Source organism: Apodemus sylvaticus, chromosome 6 (genome assembly GCF_947179515.1).
Source record: "Apodemus sylvaticus chromosome 6, mApoSyl1.1, whole genome shotgun sequence".
NCBI lineage: Eukaryota > Metazoa > Chordata > Mammalia > Rodentia > Muridae > Apodemus > Apodemus sylvaticus.
The window spans coordinates 91,097,139-91,119,182 of NC_067477.1; the positions used below are offsets into that span (position 1 = coordinate 91,097,139).

At 41.2% G+C, this 22,044-nt stretch overlaps 1 non-coding gene across 1 annotated transcript; it reads left to right on the top strand.

The window, feature by feature from the left end:
• Positions 1-205: 205 nt before the first annotated feature.
• Positions 206-348, top strand: LOC127688206 (small nucleolar RNA SNORA48). The gene has a single exon (XR_007978617.1). It is a non-coding gene; the product is annotated as a small nucleolar RNA SNORA48 (small nucleolar RNA).
• Positions 349-22,044: the final 21,696 nt, after the last annotated feature.

The following is a 22,044-nucleotide window of genomic DNA, read 5'->3' on the forward strand; positions in this document are numbered from 1 at the left end:
AAGCTGCAGAATCTTAATAGTACCACTACTGCAGGTTCCACAACATCTCCAAACAGTGCTGCCAACTGGGAACCTTTATCTATGTCTTTGGGGTCATTTCCCTTGTAAACTACTGCACAAGTCCTAAAAGTTGCCTCCCAACTGTACATCAGTGTGGTATGTACAGAGTAAAATGTGGGCATTAAAAAAACAAGCATGGATGCCCCGCCCCTGGCAGTGGGCAAAGAGACACCTTGTTGGTGGTGATGCCTTTATATCAGTCAGGAGCAGAGCAGGATGCAGTCCTTGTTCATCCTAGCTTGATACCTGGCTTGGCGGTCAAAGCTGTTTTACGCCCAGGACATACAAAATCAATTCAAATTAAATCAAATCAAATCCAGACAGTTTGGTGGCAAAAGGAGTAAGACAGAGACCTACGTTTCTCCAAGCCACTCAGCATAGGCTGGAAACGATGTCCACAGACCTGCCCTCTGTCCCACAGCACAGGCAGGCTATTGACACACAGAGCACCCCCTACCATCAAGTAGTGCCACAGCAAAGGAAGAGGAAGACAGAGACCTTCAGAATGTCATGCCATCCACAGACCTGCCCTTTGCATCCGGCACAGGTGGGCTATAGGACAGAGGATGGATGTCACCTACGGGTTGGCTGTTCAGTCGCGTGGCAGTCCTGCAGTGGGAACCACCACAATGTGTGAATATGTGGTGGTCATACAGGAGAGAAAGAAAAGGGGAGGAGCTTGAGCCTTATGAAGAGAGATGAAACTGGAGACTCAAGGGTGGAGAGGAGTAGCTGGTTGTGAGCTGCTAGCCCTGCCATTTGGGGCTATGGTGAGGTCCCAGCCTGAGCTGCCAATAAGGGTCGTATTTGGATCCATAGCTATGTAATGGCAAAGGTCAGTGTTGATGTCTGTGGCTCATATTACTTCTAGAGACCATGGGAATGTCCTTGGTCAGCGCAGCCCCTGGGGACCATGTGGATGTCCAGGGGCTGTGCAGAACTGACCCCGCCCCTCATTGGCTACTGTACTCTGGAAAGCTGACCTCACCTCTCATCTGTGGCAGCACTAGGGGAGGAAACCCTGGCCTCGCCTGGTCGAGGGGTCTTGGATGAACCAGTCCTGAGGGTGAGAGTAATGGTAAGCTGCTCTCCCCAACAACTCTGCTGTAGGATGGACTGGATTGAAGAGGTGATTCTCCTCCCTCGTCACCACCTGCAGCAGTCTGGAGAGAAGGGGTGAGCTGACCCTGCCCCTTGCCAGCTGACCAGCTCAGCTACCAACCACACCCAGATCCAGAGCCCTGAGTTGGCCAGTCCTGCTGATCCGAAGCTGCAGGATTTCTATGACACAGGACAACGACAGGATTACTAGGAGGAGTCCTAATGAAAATCCAGTTTTGATGGTGTCACAGAAGCCAGAAACCCCAAACCAGCCCAATGATTCATTGCAATGAACACTTATAAGTGAAGATGTGTGGACAGAGGGATATTCTGTGGGACACACTGTGATATACTACAACTTCCACAATGAGATGTTTTTCTATATTTTGTTAGTTTATTTGTTTGTATGTTTTATGGTTTTTTTGGGGGGGGGGTGAGTGAAGGGTAGGTATGAGGGGATGGGGCGATGAGAGGGACCTGGATGGTTGAAGTGAAGGTACAAAGAATCAATAAAAGGTTTTTAAAAATCCTAAGAGAAAACAAAAACAAAAAGAACAAGAGTTCAGTATTTGTTAAAGTCCATGTAGGAAAGAATGTGTCTTGGACCAAGAGAGTGTGATTGGGAGGAGGGAAAGGGGATCAGAGGTATTTGGAAGCAGAGGAAACAGGACACATTGAGAAGGGAAATGTGTGTGGTGGAGGAATGGGAGATTTGTGGAGAGATAGCTGCAGGGAGGTGATGATTCTCAGGCTTTGGCTGTAAAGATTACATGGCTCCCTTAGGAGCCGTATGATTACGGACAATATGACTAGAGGAGCTAGTCAAAAGTTTAGTTTGTGCAGTGTGAGCTTGAGGGTCCTACTAGACAGTTGTGAGACAGCCTCTTGCCTTAGAGAGTTTTAGATGGTTATCTAGATTTTGTCATTCTCTGCCTGATGTCTGAATAGGAACCCAACCTCCGAAGTGTCGGTATTAATACTCAGGAATCAATGGGTACGCCATTCTTCAGACTCAGTTCTGAAATGTCATGGCCATTTGTTTCTTCAGTAGCATTTATAACACTCAGTTTCTCCAGCTCCATTCTGCCTGGTCCTGACAACGTGGTGGCTCCTCCCCATGTTTCTGAAATTATTGGATACCTTGGGACAAGTCTATACAAACCAAGCTTTGGGGAGAGACCAATGGGCTTCCTTCAGACGAATGACTTCTGGAGAAATTTATCATACACAACTTCCTTCCTTTGGTATTGTTCATTTATTGGGGAATTATACACAGAAATAAATATTTTTTAGAAAACAAACACTAAATATTCACTTAAATAAGGTGTTTCTTATTGGTATCTTCCATGTTGTAACTAGGGTTAGGATGCACATTAGTACGGGGCTAGGGTACAGTGCTTGCCTAACATGTGTAGAACCCTGAGTGTGAGCCCAGCACTACACAGGTGCATAGTAGTGCTTGTCTGGAATCCCAGGATTCCAGACCAGTTGTTTGGGAGGATCAGGAGTTCAAGGCCACTGTCTTAGGGTTTTATTGCTATGAAGAGACACCATAACCATGGCAACTTTTGTAAAGGAAAACCTTTAAGTGGGGCTGGCTTACATTTCAGAGGTTTAGTACCTTATTGTCATGGTGGGAAGTATGGTGTCATGCAGGCCAACATGGTGCTATAAAGGTAGCTGAAAGTTCTACATCTTGATCAACAAACTGCAGGAAAAGACTGAGTCACTAGGTCTTGCCTGGGCTTCTAAAACCTCAAAGCCTGCCCCCACAGTGACATACTTCTTTCAATAAGACCACACCTCTTTTAATAAGGCCAAACCTCCTAATAGTGCTACTCCCTATGGGCCAAGCACTCAAACACATGAGTCTATGGGGGCCATTCCTATTCAAACCACTATAGTGGTCTTGGCTACTTATGGAGTTCCGGGTTTGCCTGGGATACATGCGTCTCTGCCAAATAAGTAAATAAATAAATAAATAAATAAATAAATAAATAAATAAATATGGTGGTGGAAGAAACAAAAAGAGGAGGAGAAGGAGGAAGAGGAGGAGCAAGAAGGGGATGAAAAAACCAATAAATAATATGTATGGAAAATGAAGATAAAAAGAAAGGAATATCATGGCATACTTTTTTCTTATGTGAAGAGAGTTCAATAATAATGCACCTCATGACATTAGACCCAATCCTCAGCATGTCAGGTTCAGAAATATTCCACAAGGTCCCTCAAAGTTGATCTGCCTAAGGAGGATTGAGAATCTCTAAACAGGCAACCAACTGACTTAGTCTCCCTGACAGAAGATGAAATAGTATGAAAAGGAATAAGATTTGACAATGAGATCCTGGTATCTACACAGCAGGTTTCATCTATGACCAGTCTGTCCATCACAGATTTGCTTGGCAGGTACCATGTGAGATGTCCTAAAAAGATATCTTTGCTAAGTCAAATCTGGGAAATAGGTTTTCTGTACTTCAGAGGGATTTCTGTCAAGGTTAGCTCCGCTGGTCTTCTAGAATCAAAGAAGCATGCTTTTGTTCAAATCAGATAAACACTGATGAATCCTAGAGGCCCCATTTCTGTGTGTCACATGTGCAAAGCAACATGTGACTGTTCTAAGGAACAGTTGAGCCCTATCTTCTCAACACAAGTGTTGGCCAATTTCCTACTGAACCAACAAGTTTGTTAACCATCTGTTCAATGCTATGATCATATTGCTTTTTGTTTTCTCTCAGAAGATAAGCTGGTATCTGACAACAATATCCCTGTGCCAACAACATTCAAGTTTCAAGAATGGCTTTAAAGCTGTGTGCTGGAACCATTAAATCTATATAGAATCTACAGCTTCTTCCTCCCCCCACCCCACAAAGAAATGGTTTAAACTGATTAGACAGGAAGTCATACTTAAAGGAAGGGCTGGCAGTGGACTCTCACTAGATGTCACCTCTTAAACGTTGACAGCTTCAATGTTTCCAATACATGGGTGGAGCCTCTACCATGAAGGACCATATCATGTCCTTCATATGATATCATGTCAATATCAGCACTACTCTACTTCCTGTCACATGGATTGTCTGAAACACTTCTTGTTCCTCAAAGCCAGCAAAGGCTATTTCTATCAAAATGCATTGCTACTAATATAAGGAAATAAACATGCTCATTTGTCGTATTTTCCACAACTATTTAGTTATCTTTGTGTGCACATATGCTCATGTACTTGGAGGGCAGACAACAATTTGAGAGAGTGGATTGTCTCCTTCAATCATGTGGAGTCTGAGGACTGAACTCAGGTCATCAGGCTTGGCAGAAAGGATCTTTACCTGCTGGGCTGTCTTGATGAACCCTTGTTCTATTGTTCAGACGCAAACTCAGGTTCACTTTTACTAAGGTTACAGATCATACAAGGCATGTTGGTTTTCTTTCAGTTCCTGGAATATGCTATGTTCTTATCTGACTCAAGCCACTGACATAAATGATTCTTCTTTTCTATATGCTCCCATCTTCACCTTTACCTAGTTACTGTCTGCTCTTCCATTGGATTCAATTCAACATCTCTTCAGGGAAGCAGCCTCAGGACTATCAGCTCAAGTTTAAGCCACCTTTAGATATTAAAGTAACTTCTAGTATCTTTTATTCACACCACTGCTATGGCCTACTATCAAACAGATGATGGCTTTTCATTTCCTTCTAGATGATTCCCCTGTGGCACAGCCTCCCCACCACAGCCTTAGCTCCAACTGTAGCACTTGGCACAGAGCAAATGCTGAATAAGTAATACATCAGTGATGGTTTGACTGTGGGGGAGACCCGCAGAAATAAAGAGTGCTATTAATTCTATGCCTCAAGCATGGCAAAAGGACTCAGAGAAAGAAAAAAAATTAATAAGAATACAATTTCTAATGACATGTGTATGAATGTTTTAGGAACTAGACCAAAAGGTATTTGGGAGTTCTATGCTGGGTCCTCTGTGTTGTCAGCTTTAGTCCCCAAAACACAAATTTCCAGGAACACACAGAAGATAAAATTTCTAATAAGAGATGTTACAGGGAAACTGGGGTGAGGGAGGTAGGGGAATGGAGTAAAAGAACAACAGTCTGTTACTACAAAGAAATGTAGTCCTTTAAATTAAACTGTTAGGTCTCAGTAAAGCAGAGGTACTTGCTTCCTTTCTTCAAATACTTAGAAAAAAATATAAAAATAATGAACCATAACAGGACAAATGAGTTTGAGCAGACAGAGAAAGGTGGAAAACCATGGTTTGTAATACAAACAAGAAACCTATCTTACACGTACAAACGATTTCAGAGACAGTGTAAGTTTGGTACTAGAGAACAATGTCTATTAAGGGTCATGTGGTGAATCTACAGCTGAGGATGACCTTGAACTTCTGACCTCTAGCTTCTGTCCCAGCTATGCACCGTGCTGGAAGAGTTTCAAGACTCCTTCCTATTCGGATGAAGCAGACATCATGACTGAGGTATGTGCGTTTGTGGCATTTGAGTGTCTCAAAGAAGGCAACTGACAACCAGATTGAAAGCTTGAGCCAAGTTTAAACCATGTAAGAAAACATGCGATGGCTCACTTGTTTCCCTTGAAGAGTTTCCTATAGTAAGTGAAGTAGGTGTCTAAGGAGGTGCCTTGTTCAGGGCCACAAACGGGCAAAGTGGTCATTTCAAGATCACACACATTTTGCATTCAAACATGGCTCATCTGCTGTTTGAAGCCTCTTGTTTGTACCTGGCCTCCAGATCAACAATGTCAATTTTGTCAGTTAAGCTGAAATTATAGGATATCTGCCAGAAAAGCACAAAGCAGTTCCCTGTGGGCAGGGGTCTCCTTTTCCTTCCCACATCTTCTCCATTTTCTCTGTCTTCATGCCAGATCTCCAGCTTCAGATAAGGTTGCTGGAAATCCCTAGATCCTGTAGAATGAAAGACTGCTCCAAATGTCTTCTTTTCCTCCAGCAACTTGTCTGAGTAATGAGAATTGAGCCAATTTCTTAAGGCATACATTAAAAACCTGTACTACACAAAACTGAAAAATCTAAAAGAAATATGTAGTTGTTTTGATAAATACCACTTACTAAAGTTAAACCAATTTAAATAAATCTATAACCCCTAGTGAAATAGAAGAAATCATTTAAAAAAGTCTTCCAACCGGAAAAAGCCCAGGGCAAGATTGTCTTAGCATAGAATTCTATCAGACTTTCAAAGAAGAGCTAATACCAATACTCTCCAAATTATTCCACTAGTAGAAACCAAAAGAACATTGCTTAATTCATTTTATGAAGACACGGTTGCCATGATACCAAAAAAATACATGATATATAAAGACTCAACAAAGAAAGAGAATTATGGATGAATTTTCTTTACAAACATAGATGCAAAAATACTCAATAAAAAACTTGCAAACAGGGGAGTGGGGGGCTAGAAAAGGGGAAATCATTTGAAATGTAAATAAAAATATATCGAATAAAAAAATATTCACATAAAAAAACTTGCAAACAGAATCTAAGAACACATTAAAAAGATTATGCACCATGATCAAGTAGACTTCACCTAAGAGATACAGTGGTGGTTCAATGTACAAAAATGTATTCTACCAGATAAATAAACTAAAGAAAAGAAAACATGGTCATCTCTTGAAAAAAAAAGAGCCTTTGACACTATCCAATACCCCTTCAACACTGGAGATATCAGGTACATACAGGACATACCTAAACATATTAAAGGCAAGCCTACATCCAACATCAAATTAAATGGAAACTCAAAGCAATTCTACTAAAATCAGGGACAAGACAAGGCTTCTAACTCTTTCTGTATCTCTGTAAGTTTTAACTAGAGCAATAAGTCAACTGAAGGAGATCAACAGGATATAGTTTAGAAGGTAAGAAGTCAAATGTATTGCTATTTTTAGATGATATACATGAGTGACCCTAGAATACATATGATAGTATACATGAGTTTCTACTGTGAAACTCACTGGATACAAAATTAGCTTAAAAAATGTCAGCCCTCTTATATACAAATGACAAACTGACTGGGGAAAAATCAGGGAAACAGCACCCTTCACAAATAACCTTAAATAATATAAAATACCTGTGAGAACTCTAACCAAACAAATAAGATTTGTATGCTTAAATTTCAAGTCTCTTAAGAAAGAAGTTTAAGAAGGTATTAGAAGATTTTCCATGCTCTTGAATCAGGACGATTAATATAACAAAAATTCCATTCTACAAGAAGCAATTTACAGATTCATTGCAATCCCCATCAAAATTTCAACACAATTCTTTACAGACCTTGAAAGGACAATTTTCAACTTCTATAAAAACAAAAACAAAAACAAAAGCCTAGGACATGTAAAGAAAAAAAATCTTGAACAACAAGAAAAACTCCCAGAGGAATCACCTTCCCCACTTTCAAGTTGTCCTATAGAGCTACAGTAATGAAAACCACATGGTATTGGCATAAAAACAGACACACTGATGAATGGAAAGGAATTGAAGAGCCATTCATAAACTCACAAACCCATGGACACCTGATTTTGAAAAAGAAGTCAGAAATACATATGAAAAATAAAGAAAGCATATTCAACAAGTGGTACTGGTCAAACTGGATGTCTGCATCTGCAAGAATGCAAATAGATACTCATTTATCACCCTGTGCAAACTCAATTCCAAGTGGATCAAAGATCTCAATATATAACTAGACACACTGAACCTGATAGAAGAGAACAGTCTCAAATGTAGTGGCAAAGGAGTCAACTTTCTGAACAGAACACGTGTAGCACAAACACAAAGATCAACAATTATTAAATGAAAAACTTTTGTAAGGCAAACGACACTGTCCAATTGGATAAATTGGCAGCCTATGGAATGGGAAAATATTTTAATCAACTACACATCTGATAGAGGACTAATTTCTAATATATATATATAAAGAACTTTATATATATATATATATATATATATATATATATATATATATATATATATATATAAAGAACTCAAGAAACTAGGTAGTTAAAAAATAATTCAATTAAAAATGGGATATGTATCTAAACAGAGAATTATCAACAGCAGAATCACAAATAGATGAGAAATGTTCAACATACTTAGCCATCAGGGAAATGTGTAACTTTAAGTTTTTCAAAGTCTTATTTTTAATGATGATCCTTAAATGCTTTAACCTCCCTTTTAGACCACCACCCACAAGATATAGAAGAAAAGAAAGGATATGGGGGGAGGGGAAGTGGACCTGTTTATACAGGTTCTTTGGAGCAGTTCCCATCTGTGTTGTCTAGAAACTGGCAGTTAAGTTCACAGGTCAGCAAAGGCTATTTGATTCACTCACAAACACTTCACAAATATGCCAGCAGTCCAGTTCGGTAGAGTTGGGTTAGCAAACACAAATTAGCAGTGGTGGCATTACCTAGCAGAGACAGCTAGGTTTCAGTCTAGGCACAAGTCAGCAGGAGGGACCATCAGGAATGTCCAGAGAAGTTCTTGGCTGTGCCTTTCTCAGGGTCAGCAAAGATGAGAGACCCACAAGCAAGCATTGCACAGCTAGCCCTATAAGCAAGCCTAGCTCAGCCTCTAGTCACTGTCTGATGAGCCCTTTTATACCCCAACATCACATGTCCTCCACAGGTCTTGTCTCAGCACGTGTCATCTGTCTCAGCTGACATCACTCTGCTAAGCAGCCTGAGTCCAAGCAAGATGCAAGAAGCTGCAGCACAGTGGCCTTAGCAAAGATTCCTTCATCACAGGTCCTTTCACATGCTTTCTTTAGCAGGACATCCTCTCTCCTGTGTTGGCTTCAGTGAAACATTCCTTCATAAGTCTGCCTTAGTCTTTCACTTAGCAGCTACTTCAGCTAAACATTCCCTCAAGTTTGCCCCACCAAACTCCATCCAAATGACTTTCTGAAGAACCCTTAAGTTTCCACTTCAGAAATGCACATCAAAACTACTTTGAGATTCTATTTTATACCTGTCAGAATGGCTAAGATCAAAAGACAAGAGATAGCTATGATGGCGAGGGTATGGAGCAAAGTGAATACTCCTCTGTCACTAGTAGGAGTACAAACCTGTACAACTACTATAGAAATCAATATGGAAGTTTCTCAGAAAATCAGGAATTTATCTACCTCAAGATCCAGCTATACCAACCAACCACTCTTGGGCATATAAACAAAGCACACGTCATCCTACATAAACACTAGAAAAAAATCATCCTAAGTGAGGTAATCCAGACTCAGAAAGACAAATATGGTATGTTTTAACTTTAAGTGTACACATTAGCTGTTAAGTAAATGATAAGCTATAATCCACAGACTCAGAGAGGTTAGGTAAAGAGAAGGGCTATAGTGTGTGTGTGTGTGTGTGTGTGTGTGTGTGTGTGTGTATGTGTGTGCAATGGATTTCCCAAGGAAGGGAGAATAGAATAGAGTTAGTGGGTAGACTAGGGATGGGCGGGTTGTGAGAAGAGAGATTATGTGTGGGACTGGGGATGAAAGGTGGTAGAGGGAACGAGTGTAGGAAGAGACAAATGGATTTGGGGGGCAGTGTGAAAACCTAGTGCAGGGAAAATTTCCTGGGTTCTATGAGAGTGAGCCCAGTGAGGATTTCTAGCAACGGAGGGCGTGGAATCTGAACGGGCCATCTTTTGGAGCCAGGCACAGCTTCCTGGGGTTGGACTGGATAACATTTGGATAAACTGTTGGCCAAGGAGGTCCAGTAGAGATCCCAAACAACATAGATTGATGCTTGGACAGAAGAATACTCTCTGAAAACTGAGAGCAGGGGCTCCATTGCCAAGGACAACTTCCACATGGTTCCTTGTGTAGCGAAGTCATGCTGGTGCAGGCTTGGGGCCTTTACTCCTTCATTCTAGTCTCTTTGGCATGAGAAGGTGCTCTGCAGGCTCTGGAAAGAGAAACCTGGACACCAACTCAGCCATGAAACCATTGCCGTACAATCTATCCTGACTGCCAGATGTTCTGGGGCAATGGTGGCTTGTGGGAATGGCTAACTAATGTTTCGTTTAATTTGAGGCCCATGCCACGAGAAGGAGTTCAGACCCTACACTGCCTGGATGGCCACAAACCAAAGACAGGGTGGCCGAGAGACCTAGGGTAGAAACAAATGTGACAAGAGAAAAAAAATTCAATGAGATGATTCCTAATGGTATTCTGCTATACTCATAGATCAGTGTTTTGTCTGGTTGTCATCAGAAAGGCTTCCTCTGACAGCAGATGTGCAGAGACCCACAGCCGGCAATATGTGGAGACTGTCTAAATTGGAGGTCCCAATCAGGTTCCTCTCTTTGGAGATCTGGGAAATCCCACAGAAGAGGGGGCAGAAACATTATAGGAGTCAGAAGGACTGGAGGATACCAGGAGAATATAGCCCACTGAATCAACTAATCAGGGTTCACATGAGCTCACAGAGATGGATACAGCAGTCCCAGGGCCTGTATGGGTCTACACCAGGTCCTCTGCATTTATGTTGTAGTTGTTAGCTTGGTGTTTTTATAGGACTCCTAATAGTGGAAACAGGTTTATCTCTGACTCTTTTGCATACTCTTAGGATATTTTTCCCTCCTATTGGGTTGCCTTGTTCAGCCTTGATATGATGACTTTCAATTTGTTTTATCTTGTTTTGTCCTATTTGGCTGTTGTCTCTTGGAGACCTTCTCTTTTCTGAAGAGGAAATGAGGGGGAATGGATTGGTGGGAGAGGTGGAGCTGGGGTGGTAGTAGGAGGAGAATTTGTGTTGGAATGAGTTGATTGAGAGAAGAATATATTTTCAAAACAACAACAACAACAACAACAACAGCAACAAGAGCCAACAAAAAGTTGAGAGGCCAGGGCCTCTTCTAAGCAGATGCAGTCAGTCCCACCCATGAGTCCAGAAGTAAAAGTGAGTCTCTAGGAAGAGAAGTGAGTTCAAAATGACTTTTTTTTCTTCTTGTACTTTTTCTTCTCATTCTCTTTCTCTATCTCTCTGACTCCTTCCTCTTTCTCCTTTCTTTTGTCATTGTTATTACTATTACTATTTATTACTATTACTATTACTAGAATAGACTAGTATTACTAGTACTAGAATCCCAGAATCCCAATAGTAATAGTACTAGTGCTATCATTGAGTCAAGGTGTTGGTAGGTAATCCAGATTGGCCTGGAGCTCACTATATAGCCCAGCATGGTCTCTTAACTTAGCATCTCCCAGCCTCCCCCGCCCCCAGCCAATACTGGGATTCTAGGACTGTGCACTGTCATACTTTGATCATTATTTTAATATAAGAAGTTTAGCATGTTACAAAAATTCAGAAAAACCAATGAAAGAGTCTGTCTTGAGGACCAGGTATGGTGGTACACACCTATAATCCCAGAATCCCAAAATCCAATCTAGAGATTGGAGATGGGACATAAGGCTAGAGTGATCAAGCCTTGTCACCTGCAGACAGAGGAAAGAGAACAGTCATTCAGAACAAGAAGATCTGACATCTCTGTAGTGTAGAGAGGAGGAAAGTGGCCAGAGGAAAATATTTTCTATTGCAGTGATAAGATACCTTGATCATGACAAAGAAAGAGTTTATGCGGTGCTCACCATTTCAAAAGGTTTATGCACGCTTTAGTGACATATCTATTTCAACAACGCCATACCCCCCAGCCCTTCCCAAACAGTTCCACCCACCAGAGACCAACTATTTAAGCACGCGAGCCTCTGGAGGACATTCTCATTCAAAACACCACAGGAAGCTCAAAGCCAACCAGGGCTACACCAGACCTTGTCTCAATGCCACCCCAAGCAAAAACAAAACAATAACAGGGCCAATGAAGGCAAGGTCAAATTTGGAGCCTTGGCTAGGAAATGCAAAAATAATAAACAAACAAACAAACAAACAAACTAAAATAAAATTCAGATCAATGTCACCTGCAGACAGAGGGAAGAGAAGAGTCATTCAGAACAAGATTTGAAATAACTGTAGTGTAGAGAGGTGGAAAGTGTCCAGAGGAAAGTTTGGGTTGTGGAGAAGGGCCCAGGAGAAGTCTGTAATCATACACTGCAATGATATTCATGTCTCTGCTGTGAAAGTTTCTCCAGCATCTTTCCCTGGCAGTGTAAGCATTGGCAGGTGAAACGTAGCTGACTCTGGTCTTAGCCTATATCTGAAAGCTCTTACTATCAATCTGGGTCTAGAGTGGGAACTAGGAGACATTTGTTAACTGGCTCCCTGTGATGCTCCGGACACAGGCCTGCTCTCCTCTCTAGCTGCCTCTTCTTTATTCCTCAGTAAAAAGCACTGTCTTCATATTCTTGATGTCTCTCTGCTTCATAATTTCTTCTGAAACCTTACCCAGGTGAATATGCATTGACCACAGCTTTCTTGTTTCCTGGTTTTGTCCCAACCAATGGAAAGGAGGTGGAGCAGGTCCATTTAAGTCATTTGCTCTTGGCATCATTATACTAACATTGTGCACAAGACCCTTTTCTTTTTAAAACACATTTGTGGCATGTGCTTTTTAGGGGATGAAGTCCTTTCATTTTGGACTGTTTTATATCTCCCCTAGCTCTCTTTGTGGGATTCAGTGTTTTGGCTGATGCCAGGTTCAGATTTCAGATAAGTGGGGAAGAGGAGGTACAGGCAGTTCCCACATTTTCATCATTGTGACCATCTCATTTGGCACCACCACCACCTTACTGTTGACCCTGCAAGCAGTGGCTGCTGCATCTGTCCAAATGGTAGATGCTGACAGCCTGTCATAGGGCACAATCACATTCTGCCAAGAGTGTATCTTCCTTCAGGATGATTGAAGACTTGGTTTTCAGAGTAAGTACATCTAAAGATAGAGTACTATGCAACTGACGATTGGTACCCTATCTTCATAAGCAAAGAATACAAGCTAAGGGCCTATTCCACATTAATCACATAAGATATCCTAGAATAAAATAGAAAAATTGAGTATTTTGAAAGACAACATTGCCATGTTTTGAATTTATTTAGCAAAATATAGCTTAACAAAGATAAAGACACACAGACAGAGACAATACAGGATAAATGGGAAGACTGAGGCAAGGCATTGATGCAATCATCATCTCCAGGAGAAAGCTCAGAGCGACATTTTTTTTTCAACAGGCTTAGAAGGTAAGAAGTACAAACTAGAACAGAGACATCAATATTCCTCAATAAGAGAAATGGGATGAATCCCTTGGAATAGCTAGTATATATATTTAAGGGGCTAGAATCCACTTATAATATGGAACAGAAAGAGGTACTTCTCATCAAAACTCTGGCAATCAAAACCACAAAATATCCTACCAAAGTCAGAATCCAGATATGCAACTTAAAAATGTGTGGTAGTGTCTAATAATTAGTGGAGGGAGAGAACAAGACGCATCTGATCTTGACCCCAGAACATTTTTTTGTGGCACAGGAACTAAGATGCTGGTACTACATGGAAGAGAGTCATATTTGCATATATTCATGTTCTCCCTAGAAACTGTATTTTGCTGTCATTTCTGGTCCTGGGTTGCCTGATCATGGTGAAGGATTCACAGCGTTGGGTTGGTTTCCTTAACCCTGCTCACACATTTACAAACACCCCTTCACTAACCACTCTTTCCTGCACCTTTTGAGAATAGCTATTCGTGCTCTGGACAAAGGAAAGGAGCTAATGTAATGCCACTGCAGGCCGTGAAGTCACAGGAGAGGCAACTGACGCATGTACTTTATCTTCTCAGTCAGGCTTAGCCCCCACGTCCATATTCTCTGTGCTCTCATCTTCCGGTGCCAAGCACCACTCCAGTGCTTGCTGGTCTTTTAGATGCAAATACATCCTGAACTCAAGCACATCACGTTAGATGTAAGTGGATAAACAGCAATCAGTTCCAGTGGCCACTCAAAGTGTTTAGAGGTGGAGAGAGGGTGACTGAAAAGCCTCTCTCCTCTATCTTGATGCCAGGTCAGGTCTGATTCATCTGTACTCTGTACTAGTCTGGGGCCCTTGTGCAGGCAGAGCTGCTTCTCCACTCTTTCATAGAATGGTGTTTCTTCTCTGCACTGCAAGAGACATTGCTTGTGTTGATGTTGAACTCTCTCTCTCTCTCTCTCTCTCTCTCTCTCTCTCTCTGTGTGTGTGTGTGTGTGTGTGCGCGCGCGCGTGCGCGCGCACGATGCTTGCAAGGTCAGCACTTTATCAGCTGACATCTGCCCAGCCCTTCAGGACTTTCTAAGAAAGTATTGGAGTTGACAGTTACAGGCTGATGAATGAAATGTTTCCCGTGTTGGGTAATGCTGTTCTCTTCTTTCAGTTTCTCTTTCTACAAGGTTCCTTTGCTTATCCGGTGCTTTGAGCATACCACTTAGTTCCTTTCTGTTTCTTCTCAACTCTTCATTTCTCAGAAATAAGATCCAAACCATTTGTCATTGCTTCCCCTTTCCTGTGCTTATGTTGCAGTTCAGGGCCATGACTGTCCGGCTTCTCCTTCTGTTCTAGCATTGTGTTTTCACACCATCAATCGCCAGCTTATGTTTCTTCTCCCCAAACTCTTTTGGTCTACTTTATGGTCCTTTAATTATTTCTGCCCATTTGATTGACAAGGATGGGTAGCCAACCCATTTATGTTTCTCATTTTTTTATGTCTCAAATTAGGTAAACATTAATTTTAAGCCTGATTCTTTTTTTCTTTTTCTCTTCTTCCTTTGAGGTTTAAGGCACAGTTCCTGTTGGTTTATACTTTCCTTATTTTCCTTACTTAATTGTAGAACAAAGGTCATCAGCTTCATATAGAACGTATTCCCAAATAAATATGTCTTATTTTTTCAATTCTCAGGTTTCACTCTGCTATTCTAGTTTAGGGGTGAAGGACAGACTATATATGTATATTGTTGATATATATGAATTTAATATGATATGTATATATACATATATGTTGATTAATATATGTTTGTATGATATGTGATTTCTGTTATACATATAATATATATGTTATCTATGTTATGCATATATGTTATATATAACATATTATATAAAAACTTCAAAAAATATATAGAAAAATTAATTATGCGATTTCTGTTATATATGACACATTTTATATATTCTACATGATGAACTTCTCTCTATATATGAGTTATGTGATTTCTGTTATAATCATCTTTTTTCCAGCACTCTACTGATTAAGATCCTCTGCTCTAGAAGCTCCACTTCCTGAGTTAGAAACAGTCATTTGTCCATGACAATATCTTCTAGCCGATCAACAGCCTGTCTTAGTTGCTTTTCTATTGTTCTGAAGAAACACCATGACCAAGACAATGTAGAGACACCATGACCAAGAAAATGTATGGAAGGAAGAATTTGTAGGAGATTGACTGTTCCAGAGGGTCAGTTCATGACAATCATGCCAGTAGGTATGCAGGCATGGTGCTAGAGCAGTACCTGAGAACAACTCACATCTACTTGTTGTGTGCACACACATGAGGGAGGGAGGGAGGGAGGGAGGAAAGGAGGGAGAGAGAGAGAGAGAGAGAGAGAGAGAGAGAGAGAGAGAGAGAGAGAGAGAGAGAGATAACAGGGAATAGTATGGGCTTTTGAAACCTCAAAGCTCACTCCCAGTGACACACCTCTTCCAACAAGACCATATCTTCTAAACTTTTTGAAATAGTCCCACCAACTAGGGGCCAAGCACTCAAACATGTGAGCCTATGGGGTCATTCTCATTCAAACAATTTTATATGCTATGGGTTTAGAAAGCACTGTACTGGATTACCTGGGAACAAGATGTGAATAACACAGAAAAACAGGGAAGAAACCTGTCTGACAAAGGAAAACTCAGCTGGGGGCTGAGCTGTGATTCACTATATTATAATCAGTAGCAATGCTCTGCAATGGAGCTTACTGAGAATTCAAGTGGAAAACACTTTTCGAAATTGGTCTTCTGGACTAGAAAGATGAGATGGTTCAACAATTAACACCACTGACTGCTCTCCCAGAGGACCCAGGTTCAATTCCTAGTACCTTTACGATAGATAGCTCATAATAATCTGTAGTTACATTTCAGGAGGATGTAATTTCCCCTTCTGGCTTCCACAGACACTGCATGCACATGATGCACAGACATACATGCATGTATACACTTAAATACATAAACAAATCTCAAGAAAGTTTTTTTTCTTATACTTTACTGTTCTAAGTTCACTTAAAAGACTTTGGCTTCCATACAATCTCTGCCCCAGATTCTCCAGCAGACAGAACTACAATGACCACAAAAGAAAGGAAAATATAAATAGATTGGTGAATGGAAGCAAAGATCCCATTTTGTTCTTTGGGTTCGGCTGTAGTAAACCTTTACTGTGTGAGACGTCATCAGGAGCACCACAAGCCAGAAAAGCAAATAGAAGGACAACAACTAACACCCTAGATGAAAGGTCAGGGCAAACCAAAGAGGACTGCAAGCTTTGTTCTCCAGAAGCAAAACCAAGCTTTGGGGTTCCTGTATCACAAAAGTACTGCTTTCGCTTTGAAGTTGGTGTGAACAGAGGAGCAGTCCCTTTGCTTTGCAAGGCCATGGCTGAGTTCTGCTTCCGGTCAAGGATTTTGCTACCAAGCAGGTGTCTGAAACAAGCAAATGGTATGAATAGATAGCTTTGGTATCATCAACCCAATTATGTGTGTTTATTATAGACACCAACAGTGATTTTAGGGAAGGACTTACATGTTCTTACCTGTGTATTTTGGTATCCAGTTTAGTGCTTAACATACACAAACAGTTAAAATAAAAATTTGAGTCTGTGCACGAGACAGAAGGTGTCTCAGATGCAAGGGTGACTTTCTGTACTTAGGCAGGGGTGAAGGAGCCCATCTTAGACACCAGGGCTGGTAAAGTGGCAAAGGGCTAAGCAGGGAGGCTGGAAGGGATGCCACGGCACAGCCCTTTATCTTTGTCCTCATTACAAAATCCTGTTGCTGTCATGCCCATTGCCACTTCCTCAGAGCATAAACTTGGATCAGTAATTCTCACTGTATCCAGATACTGAATTTTGAAAATAATCCCCTTTCTGTCATAAAATTTGTATACATGAAACCTGGCCGGTAGCTTGTTTCTTACACCTTCATATTTTTGACTGTCTGGTAATGTTCTCATATGTAAGTTGTTTTAATTAAATTTAGTTTTATTAAGTACTCTATAGATCAAATGTAAAAAAGAAAAAAAAAACCCTTCCAACCAGTTATACAGAAAACAGTCTCTCAATATTCTTCCTCAAACACAGCAGCTTCCTCCCCAGCAACAAACACATTAGACCTCACGTCACCTCTACCTTACTCAGAGTGGGGCTATTGCTAAAGTTGTCTGTTTCAGAGGCTCGAGGTGAAGGGATGGGTGGAGGAGATAGGCTTAGCCTGGTCTTTCATATTTTTTTCTTTTGATCTCTCCATCTTCAAACTTGTCAAATTAGCCCTGGAAAGCCCATGGCCCTGCCTGAGTACTCTGCCTCTGTCCTGAGTATTCATTTAAAAAGGTACTGGTATTTTCCAAAAGCCACACCCAGGCAACCATCACTTCCCATGGCAGGACCTTTTCAAGGGCGCTTCCATCCCATCTCTAGGATTACTGATCTTCAGGGTTTCTCTGCTTTTCTCGGGCTTGACATTGAAATGGAAATCCATGCTCACCCTTCATCCAGTTACTAGGGTCTTTACTGTCCTTACTGTTACTTTCTTTTGTATTCAGAAACAATGTTCGTCTTTAAAATTTACTACCAAAAATCATTTTGGAGTCTTGGGACATGGTATGAGGAAAAACTCATCTCTATGTCTTCCCAAAGTTGGAGGGAGGTACTAGGGCAGGGGTGAGAGCAATTGTTGGCTCCACTCCATTCCATTTTTATTTGTGTATATTTGCTCCCATTTTCTTCCTTCTTACTTATCCATGTGGTATACAGGAGCTGCAATGTTAGTTCTAATGTAGTTCATGTTTTAACCATGGTTGAATAGCCCAGAGGCTAATAGAAAATCCTTGTCAAGGCATTTAGCCTTTGGACTAAGACTCACACCAGTCTCTCTCTAGATGACTGAACCTACTGGTAATTAATACAAAGGAACTTTAGACTGTGTCGTGTCACTAGGAGAGGGAGTATGTGGAGGCAGATGATCTGAGAAAAGACAAGTGCAGAAATGAGGTGGGGATTTGTTAACTGCCAGAGTTCCTGTCTGTTGCGACTGCTGCTTCTTGTGTCTTCTATAAAACACCCCATCTTCTTTAGGAGCTAGTTCATCCATGCTGACTGTGAATTTCTGGAAAACCAGTCCAACAATGAGTCTAACCACTCAGAAGAGCAGTGCTGGTAGCACCTAGTCCGGAGAGCTGCCAGGTGGGGCTTGCACATCTCGTGTGGTTCTCCACAGTGTTTGTTGTTCTCCTAGTTAGAAGCTTGCACTCTTTTAAAGATGCAACTCTGATCCATGTATATTACTTAAATATTTCCCTGAAACTTTTCTTTGATAAATGTTCAGTACTTAAATATGGCAGGAAATGATCAAGATCTTCAACTGGTGTTTGTTTTCTCTAAATATGCCCCATTCTCTTAAGAAAGCCAACCCTACACAGCATCCCAAGAGGAGTCGTCTGATGTCTGTGTGCTCAACTTTCCACACTCAGCAGTGAGATCCTGCCAAGTGTCCCTGGAAGAATCACATCCAAGTTCAGCAAGGAGTCCCTGGCATGCCCCTCCTTGCCCTCCTGTAAGGACCCATAGCAGAAAGAACCTTCTATACCAAGATCTGAGAAGCAGAAAGACCCTTAGGGAAGAGAAATGTGGGTCAGTATTGAAGAGGATAGGGAACTGTAGTCTATTTTGAAGAGATTTGAATGTTCCTGAGGGGCTAGAAAGGTGTAGAAAGTTATGCATATCCCTTCCAGGTCATGAAAGAGGGGTAGAGAAAGGACAGACTTAAAGGGCTGGTGAGAATAGGTATTCTGTCCTTTCTTGTAGGGTTATACTCAAGGACTATACAGCAATTCTGTTCTACACTGCTCTTGGTGCTACCGTTGGGGCCCTGAGTGATCAAGGGATGGAACACGGGCTAATTATTTTCTTCTTAATATAGTATGATTTCTGTAGTTCAATACTGTTTCTCATTTCATCCAGAAGAAAAAGATTTATTTGTAAAGAACTGCTGACAACTTTTGAATTCCATGACATGCAACAAAGCAGAGAATGGAGAATTATTTATTCTTCATGCATGGATGTGTATGTATCTTATATTATAAATGTGAGGAAGTGAAGCAGGTTTAAGGAGTTGGCCCTTATGACTACAGAGGCTAACAAGTTCAAATTCCACATGGCAGGAGGAGAGTTGATGTTGCAACTTTGAGTTGAAAGTCTACAGGGTAGTTTACATAAAGTGGAAACTTAAGCAGGGCTCTTACACCCCAGTCTTCAGACCAGGTCCCTTCTTTTCATAACATTTAATATCTAGTATTTGTAGTTATGGGTCTGCATGTGGCTATGTACACATAAGCACAGTTGCCTGTGGAAGCCAGACACACTGGATCCCCTGGTACAGAGGGTTATGAGCAGTCTTGCCTGGGTGCTGGGAATTAAACCTGGTCCTTTATAAGAGCAGTGCTTGTTCTAAACTACTGAGTCATCTCTTCTGCTCATCAAATCCCTGCTTTGAGAAACTTCAATTTTAAGACATTCAGTAGGATAGATGAAACAAAAGGGCAAATGGGAAGGAATCTCTAAAGATGGCTGCATCAAATATTAGTCTTATATAAAAAGAAGCCTCGAAGCGAGGCAGGGCAATCTTTGAACAGGACGCATATGTACAGCTCCTGAGGCTGAAAATGTTGAGACTGTAATAAAGACAGATGGCACAAAATTTTAGCAAATATTCCATTTTTGAATTTTAGGGTCAAATACATTTATTTATTATAAAAAATCTACAATGAATGTCCTGCAAGTGGAAGTTATACTTTGCAGAGATCCTCTATGTATATGGTCAAATAACCATTAAATGTGTGTGGGGGGGTATTTTTTCCAGTAAAGCTTTCTTTAAAAGAACATATAAGTGGTTGAACCCTAAATTTACAAATCAAAGCACAGACTAATGGGACTTGAGAAAGAAAGCTATGGTTCTCAGTATTTGCTATCCTGCTTAAGACAGTGGCCTGAAAGAAGTTAGGGATCCTTGTTTTTCACTTTATTTTTTATTTTAATTTGTTATTACATATATTCTTTATTTATATTTTAAATGTAGTCCCCTTTCCTGGGTTTCCCCCGAAAATCCCCTAACCCATCTCCCCTCCCCCTGTTCCCCAATTCACCCACTCCCACTTCCCTGTCCTGGTATTCCCCTACACTGCCGCACCAAGCCTTCCCAGGACCAGGGACCTCTCCTCCCTTTGATGTCCAACAAGGCCATCTTCTGCTTCTTATGCAATCTGAAGCCATGGGTAGCTTCATGTGTACTCTTTGGTTGGTGGTTTAGTCCCTGAGAGCTCTGGTGGTACTGGGTGGCTCATATTGTTCCTCCTATGGTGCTGCAAATCCCTTCAGCTTCTTGTGTCCTTTCTCTAGTTCCTCCATTGGGGACCCTGTGCTTAGATCAATGGCTGGCTGAGAGTGTTCCTCTCTGTATTTTTCATGCACTAGCATAGCCTCCCAGGTGACAGCTATATCTGGCTCTGATTCGCAAGCACTTGTGGGCATCCGCAAGAGTGTCTGGGTTTTGTAACTGTATATGGAATGGATCACTAGGTGGGACAGTCTCTGGATGGTCTTTTCCTCATATGCTGCTCCACACTTTGTCTCTGTATCTCCTTCTGTGGGTATTTTGTTCCCCCTTCTAAGAAGGACCAGAGTACCCGTACTTTGTTCTTCCTTCTTCTTGAGCTTCATTTGATCTGTGAATTGTGTCTTGGGTATTCCAAGGTTCTGGGTTAATATCCACTTATCAGTGAGTGCATACCATGTGTGTTCTTTTGTGATTAGATCATCTCACTCAAGGTGATATATTGCAGTTCTACCCATTTGCCTAAGAATTTCATGAATTCATTGTTTTTAATAGCCTCCATTGAGGGACATCTTGGTTCTTTCTAGCTTCTGGCTATTATAAATAAGGCTGCTATGAACATAGTGGGACATGTGTCCTTATTATATGCTGGAGAATCCTCTGGATATATGCCCAGGAGTAGTATAACAGGGTCCTCCCATAGTATTATGCCCAATTGTCTGAAGAACCACCAAACTGATTTCCCTAGAGTGGTTGTACCAGTTTGCAATCCCACCAGCAGTGGAGGAGTGTTCCTCTTTCTCTACATCCTAGCCAGCACCTGCTGTCTCCTGAGTTTTTGGTCTTAGCCATTCTGACTGGTGTGAGGTGAAATCTCAGGGTTGTTTTGATTTGCATTTCCCTATTTACAGATAGTTGTGAGCCACCCAGCATAGGTGTTAGGAATCAAACCTGAGTCCTTTACAAGAGTACAAGGCCCTTTTTACTACTATGCCATTGCTTTAGCCATGAATTTATAATATTTATGTCTGTGTGCTTATGTGAGTTTATATGCACCAAATGTGGGTAGGAGACTGACAGGCCATAAGAGGGCACTAGAATGGTACCTACAGGAGGTTATGAGAAGATTCCTTGGGCCTGAAGTTACAGAAGAGTGTGAAAGACCACATGTGGGGGCTGGGCACCCAACCCTAGTCCTCTGTGAGGTCAGGTATTTTTAGCCACTGAGTCATCTCTCCAACTCCCCATTTTCTTATATTGATTCTTTTTTTTCCTGTTTATCGAATGGCTAAGGCAGAGGATTTAAAACTTACGACTTTTAATTTCTCATATTGCTTTCTGTAAACAGTTAAATTTCTTATTTC